This window comes from Dendropsophus ebraccatus, chromosome 3 (assembly GCF_027789765.1).
Source record: "Dendropsophus ebraccatus isolate aDenEbr1 chromosome 3, aDenEbr1.pat, whole genome shotgun sequence".
Taxonomy (NCBI): domain Eukaryota; kingdom Metazoa; phylum Chordata; class Amphibia; order Anura; family Hylidae; genus Dendropsophus; species Dendropsophus ebraccatus.
Genome location: NC_091456.1, coordinates 158,964,627 through 158,970,626, shown reverse-complemented (window position 1 = coordinate 158,970,626; position 6,000 = coordinate 158,964,627). Strand labels below are relative to the sequence as shown.

The window sequence follows — 6,000 nt, the reverse complement described above, 5'->3', positions numbered from 1 at the left end:
CATAGTACATGGACAATGTGCATAGTAATAGAACAATACATGGATAATTCACATAGTATATGGCTAATCTACATAGGGATAGAAGAATACATGGATAATTCACATAGTACATGGACAATGTGCATAGTAATAGAACAATACATGGATAATTCACATAGTACATGGCTAATGTACATAGTGATAGAACAATACATGGATAATGCAGACAGTGATGTCAAAGTACATGACTAATGTATATAGTAATAGAACAATACATGGATATTGAAGACAGTGATGTCATAGTACATGACTAATGTACATAGTGGTAGAACAATACATGGATAATCCTCACAGTCATGTCATAGTACTGTACATGGCTAATGTATTTAGTGATAGAAGAATACATAAATTATGCACACAGTACATGGATAATGCACATAGTGATAGAACAATACATGGACAATGCAGACAGTGATGTCATAGTACATGGATAATGTACTTAGTGATAGAACAATACATGGATAATTCACACAGTACATGGCTAATGTACATAGTGATAGAAGAATACATGGATGATGCAGAGAGTGATGTCATATTACATGGCTAATGTACATAATGGTGAAGCAATACATGGATCACACTTTGGAAAAAAAAGTCAACATATACACGGTGACATCCATAACTAACCATCAGACTCCATAGTAAAACTGAGAATGTTCAATATAGTCATCAGTCATGGACCCATTAGTTGCTGGGATCCATAGGGGGTGCTATATCCGCTACCTTGGTAGTTACCCATATTCTCTGGATATGCCGTGCATTTCTGATATATGGGTATATGTGGGTTTACCCCTTTAACACACCGGAGACTAGTTATAAAGCTGTGACTAATATAAATGTATGTAACACAGTTATGTTTATCAGATGTCGTCTTAGTTATGAAATAATAATTGAATACATAAAATAAAATGACAAATTCAACTTTGTACAGAGGCAGGTCACCAAGCCATAAAATACATTTAACCACAACTGTATTGGAACAGCTGGGAGTGCTGACAAGCCAATACTCTAATATAATGAGAGACTGATGAGAAAAATAGGACAAGTGCAGGACACCTTTCACAACGAGAACATTAAACCCTTGAGGGTATTATCTCTTACATTTTATGTGGAAGGCTGTATCCTTCCTTCACTGGTTTTAATGAGCTTTTCCTATCTATCTCCATGTCTAAATCATATGTTTTATATGGTGAGGCAGAGAAACAAGGGAGGGTGAGGACACACAACCGCACCCCCAGTATAGAGGGAGAACATCTCATTCTTGCAGCAGGTACAGCAGGAAGTTCAGCGCCAGCATGGAAAAAAACCTCTGAGCTGTTATCAGGGCAGCTTTATTACATGTGATAAGACGCGATAACAGATCCCAGGTAATCGGGTGATTTGGAAATATGTCGTCTTGGAATTACAGCCTGCACTTCCTTGATGAGGGAGAAGACGTTGCAGATCTTGTGACCCAGAAACGTCTACATATGCTAAACAGGATTATCATATCGCTTGATATGAGAAAGGAATCATCAGGTCGGGTGGAAGCCTGTACCTGGTACCGTTTGGGTTAGGTGAATTTGGAAGAATATACAGTGCCTTGGGAAAGTATTCACCTCCTTTTTTTTGCATTACAGCCTGGAATTAAAGGGTAACTATAATCTTTAGCGGGCGGCAGGATACGCTATTAGCAAATCCCCATAGAAAACCTCTCCTGCTCTGGACAGTTCCTGACAAGGACAGAGTTGGCAGCAGAGAGTACTGTGTCAGACTGGAAGGAATACACCACTTCCTGCAGGGCATCCAGCAGCTGATAGGCACTGGAAGGCTTGAGATTTTTTAACAGAAGTAGTAATTTACTAATTGGTATAACTTTCTGCCACCAGTTGAATTGAAAACATTTTTTTTTTTCCGCCAGAGCATCCCTGTAATAACATGGAACATGTCTGGATTTCTCCAAACAGCATATGGCAGATTCTACAAACACACAGAAAAGGTTTGTTGCTCAGATGGGACCAACATAAAATTTTTGGCGATCATGGGAAACATTATGTACGGTGCAAACCCAACATTTCTTATAACACCCCCCACCCCCCCCAAAAAAAAACAAAAAAAAAAAAACCCACACCATTCTTTCTCTGCAGCATGGCAGAGGGGGCATCATGTTAAGGACTGGATAACCATATATCAGTCTGCCAGAGATTTGAGATTGGGACAGAGCGTCCCCCTTTTAGAAGGACAATGGCCCGAAACATACTACTAAGGCTACATTGGATCGGTGAAAGGAGAAACATGGAAATGTCTTGGAACGACCTAGTAAAAGACCAGACTGCATTTCAGATTTTGCAGCACTAGGGCATTGGGTTCACATCCCACCAAAGATGATGCCTTCGCATGGGTTTTCTCCTATTCACCAAAAACATACAGATAGATCAGTCTGGAATGTATATTGTGAGTCCTTCTAGGGTCCGGAACTGATCTGAATGATGGCAAGCTACAGTATGTAAAGCACTGACAAATAAATAGAGTACAGAACAGCACACAATGTCAGTCAGCTGCTTCTAAGGCCAGCAGGATATTGTCATGTATATAACAGGCATGGATTCTTGGGACAGTGATATAATATTACCGCTCTATAAAGCTTTGGTGCGGCCTCATCTGGAGTATGCTGTTAGGCACCAGTTCATAGATAGGATAAAAGCAAAAGGTACAAAGGCAGCAACTAAATTAATAAGGGGTCTGGAGCAGCTCAGTTATGAGGAACGATTTAAAAATTAAAGGGGTACACATGGAACAAAAAAATTTTTTTGCTAATATGTAGCTTTAATAACGTTATAAATGTATAATTTTTTTAAAATTTACATATTCACTTCTGTCGACTGGCATAAGTGGTGATCTGCTGCTACCAACGTTTATGTCGGGAACTGCCAAGGTATCTGAGCCCTGTAGTTCCCGATCCCCTGCTTTGTTAAAGTGATGCTGCACAGTGCTACACAGAGCAGTGTCCTGTTCTGTCTGTGTACTGTATACTCGCTCCTTACTGCTGCCAGTCAAAAGAAGTGTATGTGTAAATAAAGAACAAAACGTTTTTTTTTTAATAAAGCTAGTAAAGTAGTATTAGTAAATAGATTTTTTTAAACATTCTATTAGAAATTAATTTTTATCTCATATTAAAGATATATGTTTATTCCAGGCATGTTTAAAGTGACACTGTCACCCCCTTTGTTCATTTTGACATCTCTACACAGGTGTAAAGGGTAAATTTAGTGTTTTTCATACCTTATTTCATATCATATGTCATGGTGCTTGTTCAAGTAAAAAGTGTCCTTTTATCACCTGCAGATTGTATTAAGTGGGCGTGGCCTCGCGGCACTAGCGCCACATAACCCCGCCCACAACGGCACAATTGGCCCCGCCCCCTCGCCGGCCATTGGAACAGGCTGGCCGAAAGGTCTAGACTCCACCCCCTTTACGTTGGACAACCAATGGGCGTCAAGGGGGCGGGGCCAACCGTGCCGTTGTGGGCGGGGTTATGTGGCGCTAGTGCCGCGAGGCCACGCCCACTTAATACAATCTGCAGTTGATAAAAGGACACTTTTTACTTGAACAAGCACCATGACGTATGATATGAAATAAGATATGAAAAACACTAAATTTACCCTTTACACCTGTGTAGAGATGTCAGAAGGGGGTGACGGTGTCACTTTAAATTCTCTTATTGTAGATTTACCAACCACTTCTACTGGAAGTTTTATCCAAGCATTTACTACTCTTTCAGTAAAGTTATATTTTCTCATGTTGCTTCTAAGCTTTCCCCCAACTAACTTCTCACTGTGTCCTCTTGTTCTTGAGTTCAGTTCCCTCCTGAACCTTATTTAGTCCTTTAACATATTTAAAGGATCGGTCATGTCCCTCTTTCCCTTCTTTCCTTCAAACTATACATATTAAAATCCTTAAGTCTTTCCTGATATGTGTTATGACACCCTCCACCATTTTTGTAGCCCGTCTTTGGACCCGTTCTATTTTATCAATATCTTTTTTAAGGTGAGGTCTCCAGAACTGGACACAGTATTCCAGATGTTGTCTTGTCTATAAATACTTTCTAGGGGTTAAAACGTATTCCCTTTAAACTTCTGTATCTTGTCTTGTTTTTTGTGTCCATGTAAAGGTTAATCAAATTTTTTGTATTTTCAATGTTTCGATTATCCTCTTCTAAACCTTTCTATTGAGTTGTTTCTTAGCTTTATCTGCCTCTACCTTTCATAGCTGACAATCCAGAATGGCTTCCGTAAAGGCTGTCACCCAGAACTTCCACAGCTTCCCATCAAAGGTGACATTTATTGGACCAAAGCAGATACCAAAAAACAATATTTCTGTTTACATAGAAGCCTACAATGACTTTTCTGTAAACTAAATGTCACTCTCTGGTGTCTGTGTTGGACCAATAAATGTCATTTTTGATAGGATCCTAATATCTCTTAGAGAAGGCCATCACAGTATCAAATATCACAGTCAGTAGAGACACGGTGCAGAGCTCCTTTACGTTGAACCCCGAGTAATGAAACTTAAAATAACATAAAACTTGAGTTATATACTTGGAGTGTATCTCATTTGATTTGTTGTATATTAATTAAATTGACAGTTAACAAAACATAATTATTAGAGATAAATGTAACCCGAGCATGCTCGATCGGATCGCTCAACGTTTGGTTAGCCCAAGGGTGTCTGGGAAAACATGGATAGAGTCCATGGCTGTAGCCATGTTTTTCAAAACTCTCTAGGGCTGCATCCAACTTTTTCAGCCACTGGTAATCAAATTATGAGTGATCTGACTCAAGCATGCTTCAGTGGTGCTCATCTGTAATATTTATCATGTATTCTGTAAAAGTATGGAAATTGCCATGCTGACATTCTATAAACACCCATTGGCCCAGATTAACCAATCTATCCAAGAACTAGAATGGTTTGTCCATAACAACCAACCGTAGCTCAGATTTTAATTTTACCAGAACTTGTTAAGATATCAATGGGAAACTGGGACTGGTTGCTATGGACAAATCACCCATGTTTTTGTCTTAGACAAAAAGTGATAAATCAGGGCCATTGTAATGGTTTGTCCAAGCACGAGGAGGTGGATCCCATGGATCACTGAACAGTGCTGGTGTTCTTTTTCCAAAGAGTGGAGTCTAAGGAGCTCCCAGTTTTATTCAGTGCCGACCACAAGGCAGGATGGACTTGGCTGTGGGAAACTCTAAGGTCACTAGCCTCAGAGAAGGACCTCAGCGACCACCGACCGAAGAACTGAAGGAGTGCTGTAGTCCGGGACTACGTTAGGACATAATTCAGACTAAAGATAAGCTGTAATGAGGAATGGATTGCGATCCAAATTGCTAAAAGATCGCAAGTGGCGGATAGCCAGGGAGCACAGACATGGCTGCTGACTGACAAACAACAACAACAGCTGAGCAAAGTGGTGAAGAGGTGGAGACTATATATATATATTCAGGAGAACATGCCAGAAGACTCCAGAGCCTGTGGGCTGTGCTTATAAATAAAGGTGGACAGGCACATGCCTGCCACTAGAGGGAGCTCAATCTTCCAGGAGGTCAGCTCAGAGCAAGAAAAGGTGCCAGAGGACAAGCAGGCTGAGAGAAAGGGAGAGGGTCACAGTGCAGTGCGACTCAGAGCATGTAAGGGGTAATGGACACAGCCGTGTGCTGTTACAACCATAATGTTTACTTTGTTACATATCAATGTATTTAAAGTGTTGTTCTAAGTATTCAGAAAAGTGATTATAGTGCAGAAATGTCCACAATAATCATCTAACCAAAACTGCTTCCATTGGCAATTTTGCTTTTTCATAGATGTGCAGACCAGCTGCATTCCCTGCTGTGGGCTGCTCAGAACTGTGCATTAGTACATCCTGCTCCATGTAATAGGCTCCTATCCAGTACAGGATGCAGTTCTGGATCCCGTACT

The 6,000-nt window shown here is 40.4% G+C and overlaps 1 long non-coding RNA gene across 1 annotated transcript in view; it reads left to right on the top strand.

The window, feature by feature from the left end:
- The first annotated feature begins 1,570 nt into the window (after nt 1-1,570).
- LOC138787405 (uncharacterized) overlaps nt 1,571-6,000 on the top strand; it is a 42,860-nt gene continuing 38,430 nt past the window's right edge. The window contains exons 1-2 of the long non-coding RNA XR_011362370.1: nt 1,571-1,672; nt 1,940-2,017. This is a non-coding gene — a long non-coding RNA (uncharacterized lncRNA). The remainder of the gene's footprint in view (nt 1,673-1,939; nt 2,018-6,000) is intronic.